The sequence below is a fragment of the Dendrobium catenatum genome, unplaced genomic scaffold (genome assembly GCF_001605985.2).
Source record: "Dendrobium catenatum unplaced genomic scaffold, ASM160598v2 fragScaff_scaffold_152, whole genome shotgun sequence".
In the NCBI taxonomy this organism is placed as follows: domain Eukaryota; kingdom Viridiplantae; phylum Streptophyta; class Magnoliopsida; order Asparagales; family Orchidaceae; genus Dendrobium; species Dendrobium catenatum.
This window is the reverse complement of record NW_021318614.1, coordinates 104,018-113,171: the sequence shown is the minus strand read 5'-3', so window position 1 is coordinate 113,171 and position 9,154 is coordinate 104,018. Positions and strand designations below refer to the sequence as shown.

General features: G+C 33.5%; 1 pseudogene; it reads right to left on the bottom strand.

Annotated features, from left to right (window-relative positions):
* Positions 1 to 939: 939 nt before the first annotated feature.
* On the bottom strand, positions 940 to 6,451 carry LOC110101133 (annotated as a pseudogene).
* Positions 6,452 to 9,154: the final 2,703 nt, after the last annotated feature.

Below are 9,154 nucleotides of genomic sequence, written 5' to 3'. Positions count from 1 at the left end.
GAAAATGTAGTAATGTGGTTGATTTCTGTTCACATCATGCCATATTGGGGGATTACTATTGGGATATTTTTTTAGGTTGTGAACTTCCATCAACTTTTGTTCAGTTGATTAGGATGGATTGTGATAGGCTTCTTGTTCCCTAGTTGATTGTATCTTCTTCATTTTTATTGATTAATGCAATTTGCTAAGCTTTAAAAACAAAAAGTAAAATAGTCTTTGATTTCTTTAAACGCAATTTGCTAAGCTTTAAAAACAAAAAGTAAAATAGTCTTTGATTTCTTTAAACATCTCAGTCATTTTCTTTGCCACAACCTTATTCAATAAAAGACTTGTGAAAATTGGATGAGGTCTTCTTCGCTATATAGATTTATTTCTTTTAAATCATCAACTATAGATTTTATTTCCTCTTCAAGTTATGGAGCTACATCTCTAACTTGAGAGTCATCTAAATCATCTGAATTTTTTAAATAAAGTTTGTTAAAAGTTTTTATGTTCGTTAAAAAGAGACTATCATACTCTAAATTATTTGATATAACTAAGAAATATTCATCATCATTAAATGAGCATAAAGTGTTGATGTTGACCCCTAATCTTGATCCTTTTTTTTTACACTGATTATAACATTGTAATTAAGTGAAAGATTCAAACAACAATGGAAACAAAACAAGCATAAAATTCTGTGACCTGATTAATAAGTGGAGCAACAGATTCCAACAAGAACTGAAACAAACAAAAAGTTTGAATTCTGGACCCTAATTAGCAAAGTGGCACTGACAGTAGCAAAAACGAAGTATAAATTCTGGTACTAAATTAACAAAGTGAATAATCTAATGGACAAGTTTTGCATTAGAAATTGTTTCCTTCTTTCTTTTGTGATTCTGATTCGGAAGCATTAACCTAGTAAGAGATGCTTTTAACTTGAATCTACTTATATTCCTGTCATGCCCTAGCCCTCTTGTTGCTGCAGGCAGGGCATTTATACTGCTTAATATGCTCAGCCCTGGCTGGTGTGATCTTGACACACTTACCATGAACTCTCACAAACATCGCAACAAATCCAGAACTCATCACTTGCATAGTTATCACCACAAGCACCACAAAGAGTGTTTCCATGTTCATCGTCATCTTCTTCTTCCTCGTCTTCTCCACTTTCATCAAAATCTTTCTGAGGTGCCCTTGGCACATTTGTTTGGAGCTGAGGCTTTGAGCTTGATTTATTGCTCTTGCGGCTGCTGTTGGGAGTTTTCTCTTTAGATAGCTTCTTGACTGTTCCAGTCACAACCTCATAGATGGTTGGGAGATTGTTGATCATACTGAAGAGCCTCTTCCTAAACTCTTTGTCAAATCCAAACCGAGCTCCAAAGTAGAAAGCAACAGCCAATAGCCATGAATCACTGTGAACAGCAACAAGTGACAGCCAATCCTTCTCATCCATCCCATCTCTAGCGAAGTTAATTCCTAATGCAGGTTCAGGAAGCTCCAGAGGAACTTCCTCAACAGGTAGGGCGACTCCCAGGTCTTATTAGGATTCCAAAAATTACACAAATGCTCCTTCTCCGGATCACAGAGCTCGTAGAACTTCTTCATATCTGTAGTGAGAGCCCTTTTTTTTTTATGGAAATGCCAAATGCATTAAAATAAAAGAGGAAAATAAACCTAGAAACAAGCTACTAGGTGATAGAACATCTATCACCGTCCTCCATCAATATAGACATAAAATGTAGAGGAACATTATTACCCGTGAGACATCCCAAAAAAAATCTCATTCTAAAGCTAATTTAGCACAAAAATGAGCCAACTTATTACAATTTCTATAACAAAAATTAAAAATGAATAAACCAAAATATTATAGGAATGATAAATCTTCAAAATCATCTTCCATATTGCTCCCATCAACCCTCTCCATCGATTTTTGAAGATGCTTGATGACATTTAAATTATCTCCCTCTATGATTAATCCTTTAGCTTCCATCATCCATCCCTTAAGGCTACCTTCAAGTGTTGAAATGCTGCAAGTTCCAATGCTCCTATATCCAAATGTGAGCATTTAACACGAAATGCTGAGAGGAACCTCCCTTTAGGATCTCTAAACACTCCACCAATATCTGCCTTATATGATTGTAACAGAGCTGCATCAAAGTTAAATTTAATCCAATCGGGACGAGGAGGGTGCCAATAAGAATTATTCAGTCGAAGCTGGTTAGTACCCCAGATTTATGAAATTAGATTAAATTTTAAAGCATTGGACGCTATACTGATAGCATTGGATGTAAGGAAACTCACACTAAATTCTTCATCTCCATGCTTAACCTGATTCCTGCTTTTCCAAGAAACAAACAACATAGAGCAATACAAATTACCAATGAACTTATTGCTTCCAGGTAAAGCCTTCAGTTCTGATATACACTGAATTAATGAAGTAACCGTTGGAACTATGAACCCCCACTAATCCAGCTTGGTTGTAACTAAAATAATCAAAGAGCAATTCCCTACCACATGATTAATGTTTTCAATTTCCAAGCAACCCCTAGGACAAGAGTTGTTATTTACCATCCTCCAATAAAATAAAAAACCATTGGTAGGTAAGACGTTATTGAGCAAACGCCACCAAAAGCATTCTACCTGTGGAGATAGCTTTAATTCCTTGAACCATTTGCTGTAGTGAGAGCCTTGACTATGCCGGCCCGATGGCCTCTGAAATCCCGGAAAACCTCCTATGGCGTCCGAGGATTGTATGCCGCCCCACCCCTTCCATATTCTAAATGCCGCCTCCGACCCCTGATGGCGGGAGGAAGCTCCAATTCGTACCTAGAGCGGTCGCAGACCGAACCAAACAGAGAAAGGGCGAGAAGGGCAAGACATGACCAAAGAAAGTTTTTTTTGTTTTTTGAGAAAATGTCATTTGCATTAAAAAAATATTACAAACTACTAGGTGATAGAGAATCTATCACAATCCTCTTTTAACAAAGGAAAAAAAGAAAAGAATCTTATAACAAGTTAGATCATCTAAAAAAAATCACCCAATAAAATTAAGTTAGCACATAAATCATTTAACTTATTACATTTTCTATGAGATAAATGAAATAAAAATTCCAAAAGCCCTTCAATTGTTACAAGTTATTGTGCGGTCATAGCTCCAATGGAGATGGATGGAAAACAAAAATTGAGTGTGAGAGACCACCCATGATAGACTAGAGGAGGGTGCGAGACCAAATCTTAATCCATATTTATAGTTTTTCATATTCCATAGGGGTTTGAATTGTTAAGCTTCACCTCCAATCCAATTTATATGGTGTTAAATCTTGCTTAGCAAATTTGCTAACACTGTTTGAGTACCAGTCAAAAGGAAGTTCTATTATTTCATCTATAAATGGAACATCTAGGGTTACATCAATTTCAATTGTTTTAATAGAAGAAGGTACACATGTATTATGTTTGGAATCTAGGCATAAAAGAAAGAGAGGCTTTCACCTATAACCATTTTATATCATTATGGGATAGTTGAGTTAGGATAATATTTTTCACATACTTCTTTAATCTCATCATAGTAGATATATCAAAGTATGTTCCTTAGCAATTTGGACATCTTCCTTAGTAATTTGGACCCTATCCTCAATGCTATTAGCTTCTATAAATTTTTTAAAACTTTTGCTATTTTATAGAATTCCTATATTCTATAGCATGTGACTTTTTCTGAATCATATAATATTCAACCTCTCAGCTAGATTCCAAATTAATATGTATTGTAGGTACTTTTATTTATATATACTATTTTCACTTTCTTTCATCATTTGATTTTGCCATCCCCAACCTCTTCCTTTAGATCATTGAGCCATTCTACCTCCTCTTTGTGAAGGAGGGGCAGGAAACCAACAAAACTCATGTTCGAGATTGATAGAATTTTCTTCTTATTTTCCTTTTTTCTCATTCTTTATTTTGTTTTACTTCTATATCAACAAGTTTGACTTTTTTACAAAAAGATACCTTGCTTCTTAGATAGATAGTATGAAGCGTCTTCATATATAATAACTTCATGAATTGAAATTGGTTCAAGATCACTTTTAATATGTTGTTCTACCCCCTCGCGAGAGTAATATATACACTGATGAAGGGTAGAAGGATTATTCTATACTCATGGAGTTAGGTTAACCTAGGAGAGTATTAAGGGATGTTTCAAAATCTATTACATGAAATATGGCTTCAGTTTTAAGGCTATATAGTCCTAATACAAGGGTTGTCAAACCTAAAGCTCTGCCACCTTTTTTGTTGAATTCTCATAACATTATTTTATCAGAACTGAGTTTAAGTGTATTCACTTTTAAATATATGAGAGTTCTAAGAGTCATAATGTTGGCCAATGCACTCAGATCAATATTAATAGGAGATAATTTAAAATTATCTATCTTCATAGAAATATATAATAGACTATTATGAGCCGTTATTCCCAATAACGAATCTTCATTCGAGAATGTGATCCCTGGAAATTTCTTGAAGTATAAAATTTCTTTAGATTTATTTGATGCTAACTGATCCATACCAATCTTTGAATTTAGTAAAGCTTTGATCAAAGCATCCTTCATTTATTTAGAAAGAATTAGTGTATCAAAAATACTTAATTTCTTGGGCAATTTTCATAGATGCCGAAAAACATTATAATTTACATTAGGAATATCTAAATTAGCAACACTTGGATCTAGTTGAATCAATATTAAAGTCTCTAGATTATTAATAATTTGGTTTGATTTATTGGTTGCAGATACTTCTGTTGGTAATAGTTTACCACTATATAAATTTACTTGAACTAACTCTTCTAGGGAAAAGATAGTGGGTTCATTTAATTCTAAATTGTTATTCACTTTCAAAACTTCATATGATAAATTATCAAAATCAAACATCTCAATTTTTATATCTATTAGATTGCCTTGAAAATAGAGGATAGGGGAATCACTATCAGAGAAATAATGAAGATATTCTTTTAACTCATCTAAGTTTATTTTTTATTATTTAGAGTTATTTTTAGTTTCATTATTTAAATCATTGATTATTTTATCATCTCCAAGTATAGATAAAATATACACTGAATCATTCTTCATTGCTTTCTTTGCCCCAATCGAGACAAAATAACAATCATATAGTGTAAGAGGTACAATATCTTTATTTTCCCATTTAAGGAAATTACAACTTCAATATTTATATCACTACTTTTATTTTAAGGTATCCTTTTTTTTGCAACTCAAGCTCCCAAGTTTATGGTTTTGATTATAATAAACATTAATGATTGCATCTTTCTATCTCCTATCTATTGTATTGTGTTTTTTTTTTTTTTTTTTTGAACATTTTAGGCATGTCATGAAATATTCAATGAAGATTCAAGACTTAAGATTTGATAGAATAAGATATACTAAAAGAGTTTGTAAAATTCATTTATATACTTTTTTCAATTTCTTGAGTCAAGTCCTGTAAAGGTGTATACTAGCTTAGTGATCGTGCATACACACACTTATAGGAATGAGATAGGGAGAAAAATAGAAGAATCATTTCTTAAATTAATCATATTATATGATAGGTATCGTACTGTACTATCAACGTTTTAAAAAATCATTAAAATGGTTAATTGGTAATTAAAGCTATTTGAACAAATCATATCAGATGATCTTGATCAAATAGGATGATTAGTTGAAATCATGATCTTAACCACCAATCATAATTTTGGCAATATTTTGAAGTACAAATTATGAACTAATCATATTGTACAATAAGTATCGTAATGTACAATATAATTTAAACTTTTCTAAATTAATCTTATAATTAGTTATCAAATTTGCATTAATTAGTCTAGAACTGTATGTTTAAAGATATTATATTATACGACCCAATCTTTGCAAGGGGTGATATTTTATCATCGCCAATTAAATGGGATGATAATCCAATTTAATTATACTAATCATACTGGATAATGATCATATCATCCTGGTTGATAATCTAAAATAGTTAAACGGATCGTACATCACCTTACTCTTCGTATAGTATTAACATGGATATAATAAACTAATTGTACTGCCCTATCTGGGATCGTGTTGTACGATCAGAGACAATAGAATTGAGTTTTTAGCATTTTTCTAAGCTCTCTATTTAAGATTTTTAATAAAATCTTCTTTGAGTTTTTTGTCATTCACTAAGTTGTTTCTTCTAAAGAAAGTTTCAAAAAAGAGGCTAGAGCTTGGGAGAGAAGGGGTGGAGTTTGTTTGAGAGTGAGAAGTTCCTTATGGGTTTCAAGGGGGTGTGAGAGGGAGTTTCGCATTGTTGTTATGGAGAACTTGCACCTGAGTTCCTCCATCCACTAAGGTTTGTCTTTAGGGAAGTTTTGGGAAGAATACCATTTTGGTGATAAAGTACCTGGCTACTCCACTACATCAGGGATGGTGAAAGTGATTCCAAGGTTCTCAGCCATCACCAGAGGGCGAAAAAGGATTCCAATTTATTTGCCTCACTAGGAGGGTGAAAAAGATTCCAAGTTTTATGCCTCAGGAGGAGGGTGAAAAGGATTCCAAGTTATCTGCCTCACCAGGGGGTGAAAAGGATTACAATCCTCTATCGCACCAAGTTGGTGAAAGAGATTTTGTAAGGGCTTCTTTGCTTAGTTGTGGGGGATAAAGGAGAGACACTATAGTGATATTACAATATCCAAAGATAGGCACATTATTGCTGATTTGATGTTTATAGAGAGAAGTTTTGGTTTTATAGAGAGAGAATTAAGCTTTTTTTTAAATCTCCTGATTCACGCTTTTCATGGCGACGGATGGTTGCCGACCATCTTCAACACCTAGTGGTCACTTTGAGAGTCGACATGCAAATCCAACTCCTCTATTCACATCTCGATCGAACTTGGATTCTTCTCCTCCAGGATTTGGCGATGACTTGATATCCAATACTCTGGACGGGAAGGTTTATTTCATGTATGGCAAACCATTAGTGATCAATGAAGGTGTCCTTCTTAAATAGAAGAAATAAACTAAAATTACTAAAAAAGGAAAAAACATTATCTCTAAGAAATCTATGGGTTTTCAAAAATCATTATCTCTGACTGAATCCAGAGGAATCTCTAAATTTGGAGATGTTGAAGCGTCATCATCTAATTTGAAGGTAATTCCAACTAAATCTAGGTTGGAACTGGATGGTACTGGTGATTATCATAAATTAATCCTTGAATCAGAAGAACATAGTTCATTAAATAATGCTAAGCTGGAAGTTTCTACTAAGGCGAATGGGAAATCTGGGAGTACTGCTAATCAAGATGGAGTTCAAATTGCTGATATGAACAAAGTTCATGTATGTGAAGAAGGTGAACTTGCTGGTCGTGTAGAGGAGAATGTTCAACCTGTAATACTAATGAAGCCTTCCGGTAATTTATTATTCAATGCTTGGACAAAAAAGAATAACATTAATGTTTTGAATCTGGACTTTGGGAAAGACTTTGCAGGAGAAGACTCGGTGGTAAAGCTTCATATCACAAATGAAATGGAGAATTCAATCAAGCTTTAGAAATCTCTGGTTATTAAAGTTTTTTGTGAAAGCATTCCATTTCAAATGATTAGTATGGAGTTAAGGAGACAATGGTCTCAATTTGGTAAATTTCATTTAACTATGCTTGGTTTGGGATGGGTGCTTTGTGCATTTGATGAACAAGAGGCATTGGATTCAGTCTTCTCTAGTGGTCCTTGGTATGTGAAGGATAACATAATAGGCATGGACAAATGGTCGCCTACATTCTCAACATTATCCTTGAAAGGTCTTTCGGCTCCAGTTTGGATTAGAATACCTAATCTTCCTCTCAAATGCTGGGATGAAATTAACAATTGTAGAATTGCTTCAATGGTTGGAAAATTGTATATGATTGATGGGAATATGTTCCAATGGAGTAGAAGGTATTTTTCTAGAATTTGTGTTCGTATCAACTTGCATAACAAGCTTTCATTGGGAGTTTGGGTTGAAGGATCTAATGGAAAATTCTACCAAAGAATTGATTATGAGAAGATTCCAAACTTTTACTTTAGCTATGGCAAAATTGGTCACCTAGAAAATCAATGCTCGGATAAATCTTTGAATGAATTCCAATCATCTAAAAACAAATAATCTTTGGTTTTTAATGCAAAGCCAATTCAGGAGGAAACTTTGGTTAAAGAGGTGATTTCAAATAATGCTGAGTACGGGCCTTGGATTCACGTAAAGTTCAGAAGAAAATTTTTTAAAAATCAAGGTCCTTTTAATAATTTTCAAAACAAATCCAATGTTCAAGCTAGCAATTCCAAATTACAAATGAAGAATTCTATAGTGTATAAGAAAGTGGAGAAAACAGTTATTGAAGACAATGGAAGAAGAGCTTTGGAATTAAATGATGCTTCTACGGTTGTGGAAGATAGATTGAAAATTCCTGAAGATGTTCCAACTATAGGTTTTTAACAAACTGAAGGAAAATATGTGCTTGGTATGGATTCTCTTTCCCCTATTATTTTAATTGATGAAAATAAATTTAAACTATTAGATGATGGAGTAGAGGAAGGAGAAATTGTAATTCCTGTTAAGGATGATAATCCTAAGGAAAGTTATGACATTAACTTAATGGAAAAAAACAATGTTATGGTGGAAATTGGCAATGGGAATGAGTTGGAGGGAATTAAAGAATCTGGTTCAAAAAAGAAAGGATCTAAACAACTCAAATGCTTAGGTCCTATAAAAATGGCTTCAAGGAGTAGAAGATTGGAGGGTGATCTTAAGGAAAAAGTGGGGAATCCTTCCCCTCTTTTACAATAATGTCATCCATTAGGTTCTAGAATTGTATGTGATCTAGGAAGAGAAGAGCATCCCTATATATTAAGGATTTTGTTAAAGAAAATGGATTGTTTTTTCTAGGTTTGTTGGAAACTAAAGTTTCCTTGTTTGATAGAAAAGAGGTAGATTTGTTAATTGGTGCGGATTGGGACTATTTCCAAGTTCCTTCGATTGGATTATCTGGTGGAATAATGCTTATTTGGAAATCAAATTTGGCTGCTTTCAGAGTCTTGGAATCTTCAAACAAATTCATCATTTGGGAGATAGATGTTCCAAACAAGGGAAGTTGGAGAATTGCCATGATCTATGGAAGCAAAGATGTGTA